This window comes from Ranitomeya variabilis, chromosome 1, assembly GCF_051348905.1.
Source record: "Ranitomeya variabilis isolate aRanVar5 chromosome 1, aRanVar5.hap1, whole genome shotgun sequence".
Lineage (NCBI taxonomy): Eukaryota > Metazoa > Chordata > Amphibia > Anura > Dendrobatidae > Ranitomeya > Ranitomeya variabilis.
Window position 1 is genome coordinate 864,039,861 of NC_135232.1, and position 11,721 is coordinate 864,051,581.

An 11,721-nucleotide genomic window follows, 5' to 3' on the forward strand; every position below is an offset into this window, starting at 1 on the left:
TTTGGCAGAGAGTAGAACACCGGCACCACCGGAAAAGAAGGCAGCATAAAATCATACTCATTTTTGGATATCAGGCCTTGAGCTCTAGCCTCAATCAAGAGAATCCTAAGGGACTCCAAAAATTCACTGGTGGGGTCTTTTTTTAAAGGTTTATATGTGAGTGTATCCTTAAGGATGTCATTACACATCCTCTGATATTGAACTACATCTAACACCACAAGGTTACCCCCCTTATCTGAGGGTTTAAGTATACAGTTTTTATTTGCGGCCAAATCATCCAACACTCCCCTCTCTTCTCTTGAAAGGTTAGAACGCTGCCCTCTACCCATGGTACCGATCTTCTCCAAGTCATCTACCACCAATTTTAAAAATACATCAATGTTATCATGACCATCCTGTGGGGGCATCCTTCTACTCTTAGGTTTTAGGTCTGTGAACGGTCCTAGTTCTATAGGCCTCTCATTCTCCCTTAGGAGTTCCGTGAGAATTCTCACACTAGGTAAGTCTTCCTCACTAACGCCCAGAGATTTACATTCCTCATAATCATGTGTTTTGAAGAATTTCTTCCATCTCACTTTTCTTATAAACAAGTTGAGATCTTTTACCCAGCTCAACTCATCAAACTTGTTCGTGGGGACAAATGAGAGACCTCTAGATAATACACTCAGCTCAGTGTCATTAAGGGGATAAGAAGAAAGATTAATGATTTTATTTTTATCCATTATTTTTTGCTTTTGATGTCCTCCTTCCCCTTTATAGGATCCGTTCCTGATGTCAACCTCTTTTCTAAAAAAGATAAGGAGGAGGAAGAGGATGCTTCTGAAGGGGATGCCTGCCTTCTGTAGCCATTTCTTGTCATCATATAGTCTCTGCGTTCTTGTCTTACCCATTTCTGTCTATTATTTTTTCTACGTGCCCCTCCAAATATACCTCTATCTTCCAAAAAGTTCGCAGCCCCTCTGTCAGTATCTGATGAATCAATATCAGAGGATGATATATCCCTTAAGGGTTGTGTCCCTCTGCCTTCTTGCAGAAAGGTGTAGACCCTTTTTTCCTTAAATTCTTGGATATCTCGGGTAAATTGCTTATGTTTTCTGGCCTTAATCTCACTTTGAAATTGTTCCACTGTTGTTTGAAGACTGGCTTCCCTTCTAGCAAAGTCAATATGGGTTTTAAATTTAAGCACCTCTTCAATCAAATCCGTTAATTTTTTAGAGGATGCCTCAAAAGTTTTTTTCTCCTCCTCCAATAAAATTGTCATAAACCTCAAAGAGCTTTCTGTAAGTTCCACTTCCCACTTATTCAGTAACTCCTCTGATCTCGCCCTCCGTGCTGGTGTGATAGAGATTCTAAGTCCTTTAGGTACTATCTTATTCTTTATGTAGTTTTCCAAAGACTGTGTTTCCCACCAGGACCGGATATTATCCTTATAGGATGCAGTTAAATTATTAAACACACTCCTCAAATCAGTATTTTTTGTATTACTTCCTTCTTCTGCCTCCGAGAAGGCATCAAGAGCATCGGCTACCCATGTTTCCCTATCAATCGTCCCGGATAGAAAACCCGCCATCAAAAAAAATACGAAATATTTCACAGAATTTTTTGATGAAAGCGTCCTACTTCAAATAAATCACCGAACAAAAAGACACTATTTAACGATAAAGTAAATGACACCATAAAACTTAACATTTACTTATTATTAATAAAAGACTTTATAAACACCATACACGACCTAAAAACATTAATGGCTGCAAACACAGATACAGGGTGCACCGTCTCCCTAAAGGGCTCACTATCTGTGCCCTACCTTGCTGCAGAGGTTGGCACCCTATTTTCCTTCGCAATGGCGCCCCTGCTCAACGTAGGCTTGCCCCAACTTTCCCTAATAAACCCTATCGTGTGGAAAGATAGTACAAGACGGCATTCAGCAGACCATACATTACAGACAGTAAAATTGTATACTGGGCAAAAAAATGTTCAAAAAAGTGTGTTTTTGGTATTCCCCACTCAATATGAATATATTGCACACATAGATATGGAATATAAATACACTCTTATGGCCTGTGCAATAAGTGCGTAGATAAATTAACACTTAAAAAAATTGCACATAAGTACCGGCCTTAGCTATATCAGAGTAGCCTATACCCCTGCTCTGAACCTAAATACACTCTACCTGTCTGCGGGGGTTGGCACCCTATAGACCTGCGCAATGGCGCCCCCGCTCTAGTCGACTGTCCCTACTGCACCCTGTAATCTTGTAAACTAGGTGCAAACATATGCTTAATAGCACAGAAAGGGAAGGCAGGATAAAGTGCAAACAACAGTGCAAACATATGCTTAATAGCAGCGAAAGGGGAGGCAAGATAAAGTGCAAACACCAGTGCAAAACTATTATATGCCCAGTAACCTTACATAAACAAATACCAGCTCATATAGACAAATATATACAATGTTCTAAACAGATGTAAGTATGTTCAACTCTCGACGCGTTTCCCCTATGTAGGTTCATCAGGAGACATACTAATATTTTAGTCAGATATCAAAGCATGGAAACTTATCTGACTGTAATCAGGGGATGATTTTCTAGAGCGATCCGCCCTCTAATTGCAGTGGGGAACGATGTCCATCCAACACCTGCCAGACTGTGTCAGCCTTATAGTAAGTGCGTTTGTAATACTACTTATACCTTCATCTAGCTCCCGTCCCACGCCAGAAATTGATGTTTCCGGGTAGCGTTCAATTTACCGCCAATCCGGCGGTGAAGCGCATAATGCGCTCCATACATCGCATGCGTAATAACCCTGGCCAGATACTACTTCCGGGTGACACTTCAGTGTAACGGTGGGACGCAAGGAGCGCTTCACATCACGCATGCACAGTACACCAATCGCGCACGCGCATTACTGCCTCCCTGTTAGACTTTTAGCTTATAAGGTAAAGCGCCGTATATTCACTTTCTCAACTGCGCTAAGTCCCGCCTTTTACTATACGCAAACCTTTACAATGTATAGGCAGAAATTGAAGGTACTTTCCATTACTATATATATATTAGCCTCTTACTAAAAAATTTTTTTTCTTTTTTCATCCATATTTAGGCCGTAATAATGACAACAGCATTTCAAAACATATATTATAATATAAATATAGATAATGACCATCTCCTATTCCGGACCAATGGGTCAGCGGATATAAGAAATATCCAGGATTTTATAGAGAATTTCATGTCAATATTTTTATACAAAGCAACCGAATTGCAGCTGATCATTAAGACCCCTTGGTTTACTGCTTTTCATTCGGAAGATCCATTTTGCTTCCTTCTTATCTGATTACAGTCAGATAAGTTTCCATGCTTTGATATCTGACTAAAATATTAGTATGTCTCCTGATGAACCTACATAGGGGAAACACGTCGAGAGTTGAACATACTTACATCTGTTTAGAGCATTGTATATATTTGTCTATATGAGCTGGTATTTGTTTATGTAAGGTTACTGGGCATATAATAGTTTTGCACTGGTGTTTGCACTTTATCTTGCCTCCCCTTTCGCTGCTATTAAGCATATGTTTGCACTGTTGTTTGCACTTTATCCTGCCTTCCCTTTCTGTGCTATTAAGCATATGTTTGCACCTAGTTTACAAGATTACAGGGTGCAGTAGGGACAGTCGACTAGAGCGGGGGCGCCATTGCGCAGGTCTATAGGGTGCCAACCCCCGCAGACAGGTAGAGTGTATTTAGGTTCAGAGCAGGGGTATAGGCTACTCTGATATAGCTAAGGCCGGTACTTATGTGCAATTTTTTTAAGTGTTAATTTATCTACGCACTTATTGCACAGGCCATAAGAGTGTATTTATATTCCATATCTATGTGTGCAATATATTCATATTGAGTGGGGAATACCAAAAACACACTTTTTTGAACATTTTTTTTGCCCAGTATACAATTTTACTGTCTGTAATGTATGGTCTGCTGAATGCCGTCTTGTACTATCTTTCCACACGATAGGGTTTATTAGGGAAAGTTGGGGCAAGCCTACGTTGAGCAGGGGCGCCATTGCGAAGGAAAATAGGGTGCCAACCTCTGCAGCAAGGTAGGGCACAGATAGTGAGCCCTTTAGGGAGACGGTGCACCCTGTATCTGTGTTTGCAGCCATTAATGTTTTTAGGTCGTGTATGGTGTTTATAAAGTCTTTTATTAATAATAAGATTAACACAGCCACAGATACACCAACCACTATCCACCAATAGTTTAAAATCTTAAAATATTATATATAAAAACATATATTAGTGACAGGCGTTCTGTGGAGAAGAGTGTGGAAAAACCACTAGTATACTGAATAGAAGCAACCACAGCCAATATATAGAAGTTCCCAGAAAAGTCACCAGACAGAGATTAGATATGAAAAATGCCTTTATTATATCTGATTTGGCAAAACATATAAAATATACATTAATAAAATGTGCGCACAACAGGACAAAAATTATTAAAAAATAAGCCGTCGATCAATAAAACGTGGTTACAATAGAGCGAAAAATACTACTAGGCATCAGGCACTTTATGGTGTGAAACCGCAGAAAACAAGCCAGAGGGTGAGATTTATCACACAATACAATGGCCAGACGGAGATGATGAGGTCCAAATTATCAAAATCCTGGGGTATTTTAAAAGCTGACCCGATATTGTCTCAATATGTGGGGGATGGACCAAACATAACATATCGGAGATCAAAAAATTTGGGTGACTATTTGATCCAAAGCCACTATAGTTTTAAACCTACAATTACTACCTTTCTGGATAGTGGCAAACGTCCATCTGGGTGCAGGGCGTGTGGCAAATGTGTAGCCTGTCCAAATGTAGTGAGAGCAGAAACATTTGTGAACTCTAGTGGGACTTGCACATTTAAAATCAGACATGCCATAACATGTGAGTCAAAGGCTGTTATTTATTATGCAAGATGCCCATGTTCATTAATATATGTGGGCATGACAACTAGACAATTTAAAGTGCGGGTCAGAGAACATGTGCGTGGGATACAGGATGCCAAAAATGTGGAGGATTTATCGGAATTAAAAACACTTCCAAAACATTTTAAGATCCATCATAATTGTGATCCATCCGGTCTAAAATTTATAGGGATCGACACCATTGTACTGAATGAACGTGGTGGCGAAACTAGTATACCACTTGCAAAAATGGAGACAAAGTGGATTTGGACCTTGGACACTGTGTCACCTAAAGGACTAAATGAAAATTTAAGCTTTGTTCCTTTTTTATAGATTTTATATATACGATCACCAGTATATATATGTGGTTATGCATGTGTATACGTGTATCTGTGCATATATAGGTGTATGGGTATATGTGTGCATATATGTGTACTTGTTTTAATCACGCTATTGTGCATTTTATGCCTTTTTTTTAACTTTTTTATTAATTTTAAATTGTTATTTCTTACTTTAGTTTTCACTTACCTTGCTATGCCAATCGTTCTTGACTTCTCTTGGCACTCCAGTGTTGTAAGATTGGATCTGGTCGTTGTGGTTGGTGGATTGGAGCCTCCTCTGGATCAGACTTCAACACTCTGCATGAAAAATTACAATTTATTACTTATGAATTAATGTTGATATATTTTATTTATTTGACTTAGGAGTGCATTTTTGCTGTAATGGGTTTATATCCCTTATAGTATACTATTATTATACTTATAATATTTGTATAAGGGGGGATTTTTGTCTGATTTTATAATTGTATGGGGTTGTTCATATTTTTGTATGTCTTGTTATACATTTCAGTGAGATATATTCTTAACTCTTTTTGTATTGTATATTATATATCGATAATACTTTATTTTTTCTTGTAATATATATACATATTATTGTCATCTTGTATGTACTATGTGAGATATAGTTGTATATCTCTAAGATAGTAGTGTATATGATTATTTGGTAACACTCTATTAACATCATATTCCCTCTTTTTACCTAGTCAGGAACATTGTCATATTGTCCTATACCTGCATATAATGGGGCATTTATTACATCTATATAAGCCCATTACAGTACACTATGTGTATCGGACTTATATGCAGCTTCATTTGTCATGATTTAGTTTATCATTCCACTGCATCCATCTTACACTCGGTCCCCGGTGGTGCGCGTGCCTGGTTCATATGACGGAGCCCTGCTGCATCGCGTTCCTGCTGCTATGGTGACGTCGGGTACTCCGCCCCCGTACGTCCGGCCGCATGACGCGAGTAGCGGTGGTTCCTGATTGGTGTAACTGCGCACGCGCCGGCTACACCTGGACTAGAGCGCTAAGTATGGGGATCATATAAAAGGCATTTTTTATGATACAATGGCCACCCCCTGACGAAGGACTAAGATCCGAAACGCGCGTCGGGGTGCGCTCATTACGGGACCAGGCTGACCCCTACATTTCAGGTATATTTGTGCATTCCCCTGTCTCATATATGGTGCCTTATGGTCGCTGTTGTGGGATCTCTGCTACAAAGTTACCAGGTGATTCTTTTGCACCTCTATGCTATATAGTTACGGCACGTGGATTGCGGTGCTGCTAACACAGTTGTGTCACATATTCTTGTCTGTGTGTTATTTGCACATTATAACCTTTGTTGCACAATTGAATAGCACTTTATATTATATATTTTTGAGCTGGTTGATATTTATGGTGGTTTTATTCTTATACACTAGTAATTTTTTAATTTTTAAACCCTACTATGAGGGATATTATGATTTATGTGGTAATAATTGTTTTGGATCAGCAATTTTTCTAATTTGCACTTTATACATTGCTTTTTTTGCACAATATTTTTATCTACAGCGGCATATATCACCAATATCACCGTGCCCTACATATGTGGGGTAGCTTATAGCCTTGTCTATATATAATTTTGGGGATGCACTAAACCTATTTTTGATATACAAATTGGGTCAGCCTTGTTACTATCTCCCTGTATTCATTTATGCTTATTTTTTAATAATTTTTGTCCTGTTGTGCGCACATTTTATTAATGTATATTTTATATGTTTTGCCAAATCAGATATAATAAAGGCATTTTTCATATCTAATCTCTGTCTGGTGACTTTTCTGGGAACTTCTATATATTGGCTGTGGTTGCTTCTATTTATTAATAATAAGTAAATGTTAAGTTTTATGGTGTCATTTACTTTATCGTTAAATAGTGTCTTTTTGTTCGGTGATTCATAGGGGTGATTCTGACCTACTGGCTTTCTTTTGCAAGATGCTGAAGAATGCAGTTATACCAAAAAAAATGATGTTCCGCAGCACTCTTCAATATCCAATAGTAAATAGAGATGACAACAGCATAAGAGTTAGAAAAAAAATCATTCCCTTTATTATTCTATCATTAATACAGGGAGACAGCAGTGTTTTGACCTAAAAAGCAAATGGTACTTTTTCAAGTTTAACGAGAGTGACAAAGACCCATCTGTGTACCCTAAGGAGTAAACTAATTTATACTTTCAGTATATAAGTTTTATACATTTTGCTTATATTTAACCTTCAATTATTCTGTCTTGTTTACATACATGGATTCTTAACCCCTTAACGACCGCTGATACGCCTTTTAACGGCGGCAGTTAAGGGTGTTATGATCCGGTGGTAGGATCTCAAAACTGACCTGATACATATAACCAGAATGTTAGGACAAGTTCTGGGGATGTGGAAGCTATACTGACCGCAATCCTGATCCTATCCAACACACTAAAGGCAGCCGTGGAGCGTTACCTAAAAACCTAGACGCCTCTTCACAGCCTGAGAAACTGACTGCCCCTAGAGAGAAAGCAAAGACCTCACTTGCCTCAGAGAAATAACCCCAAAGTTATAGACAGCCCCCCACAAATAATAACGGTGAGTTAAGGGGAAAATACAAACGTAGAAATGAAACAGGTTTAGCAAATGAGGCCCGCTAACACTAGATAGACAGAAAATAGATAGGAATCTGTGCGGTCAGTACAAAAACTATCAAAAATAAACCACGCAGAGAATACAAGAACCCCCACACTGACTCACGATGTGAGGGGCGTACTCTGCACCCCAGAACTAACCAGCAAGCAAAAAATCACATAAAAGCAAGCTGGACTGAACTCATCATATACTGAGAAACGTTTTCAAGGAAATAATGAGCAAAATGAACAAGCAAACTTAGCTTCTCCAGCAGGAGACTGGTCACAAGGAATATTCAGGAGAGCTGAGAATCAGGACTGAATACACCGACAGCAGGCAACAAATGAAGGTCCAGGTGAGTTAAATAGGCCCAGCATAGAAGGAAATGAAGCAGCTGAGCCCAGCCATATCGCTAAAGGCCACCAGAGGGAGCCCAAGAACAAACTCACACAGTACCACTCATGACCACAGGAGGGAGCCCGAGAACGGAATTCACAACATAAGGGAACTTAAACCACAGCGCCGTTAATTAACGGCTCTGTGGAAGAAGTGAATAGCGCCCCCCAGAGTCGGATTTCTCTGGGGTCTCAGTTTCCGGGGGTAGCCGAGACCCCAGAGAACATGATTCGGGGGTTTTTTACCGACCCCCGGGTTGTGATTTGCGGTCGCAAAAAAACCCCAAAACGCGATTTCCCATGTAATTTCTCTGTCCTTCAATGTAATCGCACATCAGAGGACAGAGAAATAGGGGGTTTCGGGGACCCTGTTATACTTACCGGTGTCCTCCTGTGTCCCTTCCTGGCCGCCGGTTTCTTCCTCCGGTAAGAAAATGGTGGGCACATGCACAGTGCGCCCGCCATGATCTGCCGTCCGGCAGCTAGAAGAGTTGGGGCTAAATTTAGGGTTAGGGTTAGGGATAGGGTTAGGATTTGGGCTAAAGTTAGGGTTAGGGTTAGGGTTGGGGCTAAATATAGGGTTAGGGTTAGGGTTGGGGCTAAAGTTAGGGTTAGGGTTGGGGCTAAATTTAGGGTTAGGGTTGGGGCTAAATTTAGGGTTGGGGCTAAATTTAGGGTTAGGGTAAGGGTTGAGGCTAAATTTAGGGTTAGGATTGGGGCTAAATTTAGGGTTAGGGTTAGGGTTGGGGCTAAAGTTAGGGCTAGTGCTAGGGTTGGGGCTAAATTTAGGGTTAGGGTTGGGGCTAAAGTTAGGGTTAAGGTTGGGGCTAAAGATAGGGCTATGGTTGGGGCTAAAGTTAGGACTAGGGTTGCGGCTAAAGTTAGGGTTAGAGTTGGGATTAGGGTTAGGGTTTGGATTAGGGTAGGCATTAGGGTTACGTTTGGGATTAGGGTTAGGTTTGGGATTAGGGTTAAGGTTAGAGTTGGGATTAGGGTTAGGGGTGTATTGGGATTAGGGTTAGGTTTGAGGTTAGGGTTGAGATTAGAATTAGGGGTGTGTTGGATTTAGGGTTCTGATTAGGGATATGGTTGTTTTGGGGTTAGGGTTGTGATTAGGATTAGGAGTGTGTTGGGGTTAGGGTTGGAGTTAGAATTGGGGGGTTTCCACTGTTTAGGTACATCAGGGGGTCTCTAAACGCCACAACCAATTTTGCGCTCAAAAAGTCAAATGGTGCTCCCTCCCTTCTGAGCTCTGCCGTGCGCCCAAACAGTGGTTTACCCCCACATATGGGGCATCAAAGTACTCGGGATAAATTGGACAACAACTTTTGGGGTCCAATTTCTCCTGTTACCCTTGTGAAAATAAAAACTTTGGGGCTAAAAAATCTTTTTTGTGGAAAAAAAATATTTTTCATTTTCACGACTCTGCACTATAAACTTCTGTGAAGCACTTGGGCATTCAAAGTTCTCACCACACATCTAGATAAGTTCCTTGGGGGGTCTAGTTTCCAAAATGGGGTCACTGGTGGGGGGTTTCTACTGTTTAGGTACATCAGGGGCTCTGCAAATGCAACATAACGCCCGCAGACCATTCTATCAAAGTCTGCATTCCAAAATGGTGCTCCTTCCCTTCCGAGCTCTGCCATGCGCCCAAACAATGGTCCCCCCACACATGGGGTATCAGAGTACTCAGGACAAATTGGACAACAACTTTTGGGGTCCAATTTCTCTTGTTACTCTTGTGAAAATAAAAATTTGGGGGCTAAAAAATCTTTTTTGTGGAAAATTTTTTATTTTTTATTTTCACGACTGTGAAGTCCCAACTTCATAATTTCAATGCCTTCACGGCGCAGCCCTTTTTCGTTTTTGCATTTCTGTTTTTCGCTCCCCTTCTTCCCAGAGCCATTTTATTTTTTCGCTAATATGGCCATGTAAGGGCTTGTTTTTTGTGGGACGAGTTGTACTTTTGAACGACACCATTGACTTTACCATGTCTTGTACTCGGAAATGGGAAAAAATTCCAAGCGCGGTGAATGTGCAAAAAAAGTGCAATTCCACAACAGTTTTTTTGATTTTTTTGTTACTATGTTCACCAAATGCTAAAACTGACCAGCCATTATGATTCTCCAGGTCATTATGAGTTTGTAGATATGAAACATCTATAGATTGTATTTTATTTTAATGGTGAAAAAAAAATACAAGTTTGTTTAAAAAAAAAGTCTCCATTTTCCGTGATCTGAAGCTGGGTGGGGGCTTATTTTATGGATGCCGAGCTGACGTTTTTAATTATATCATTTTGGTGTGGATACAATCTTTTCATCGCCCATAATTTGGGAGTTTTTAATTTTTTTTTCGCTACGCAGTTTACCAATCAAAATAATTATTTTTATAGCTTGAGAGATCAGGCGATTCTGGACCTGGTGATACCAAATATGTGTACATTTTTTTTAAATTGTTTTATTTTTGAGGGGTGATTCAAAACAGCTGACATGTGTCAGGAAAGATGTAGGCTCAGCATCGTAGACCACATCAAAGGGAGGGACACGACATGCGCTGTACATGTACGACGTACATGTATCGTGAAGGGGTTAATACATGCCTAATAAGGGTAATATTTTAAAAATAAGGTTTTTTTGTGAGCCTGTTCTAAAACCCATGATTTAATTGTTCTATGTTAGCCCTAAGACCTGGAAGATCAAGAAAAAGTTCAGTGAAAACTGCTAGTAGGATTGCTAGAGAGGCAACTCCCTCCCTTGACTGAAAAAGACCTTCAGAAAGATTTAACAGTAGAACAATGTACAACTCCAGGGACACCTGTACAAAAATGGCCTTTGTGGAAGAGTCATGAGAAGAAAACCTCTCCTGTGTACTCACCATAAAATTTTGCATCAGAAGTATGCAAAGGAACATTTAAACAAGCCTGACACATTTTGGAAACAAGTCCTGTGAACAGAGGAAGTTGAAAAAAACACTTTGGCAAAATGATCAAAGGAATGTGTGGAGAAAAAATGGTACAGAATTTCAGGAAAAGATCAACTCGCCAACCATTAAGCATTGGGGTGGATCAATCATGCTTTGGAGTTGAGTTGCAGCCAATGGCAAGAGGAACGTTTGATGGATAAAGGGAAGAATGGATTTAATTAAATGAAAGCAAATTTTTGTTGCAAATATAACACCATCTGCAAAAAAGCTGAAATGAGGATGGCTTTTACAAATGGATAATGATCCTAAACACACGTCAAAATCCACAGTAGACTACCTCAAAAGGTGCAAGCTGAAGGATTTACAATGGCCTTTATAGTCCTCTAATCTGAACATCTTTAAAAATCTCTGGCTAGACCTCAAAATAGCAGTGTATGCAAGATGACCCAGGAATCCCACAAAAGTTGAAGAATTTTCAAA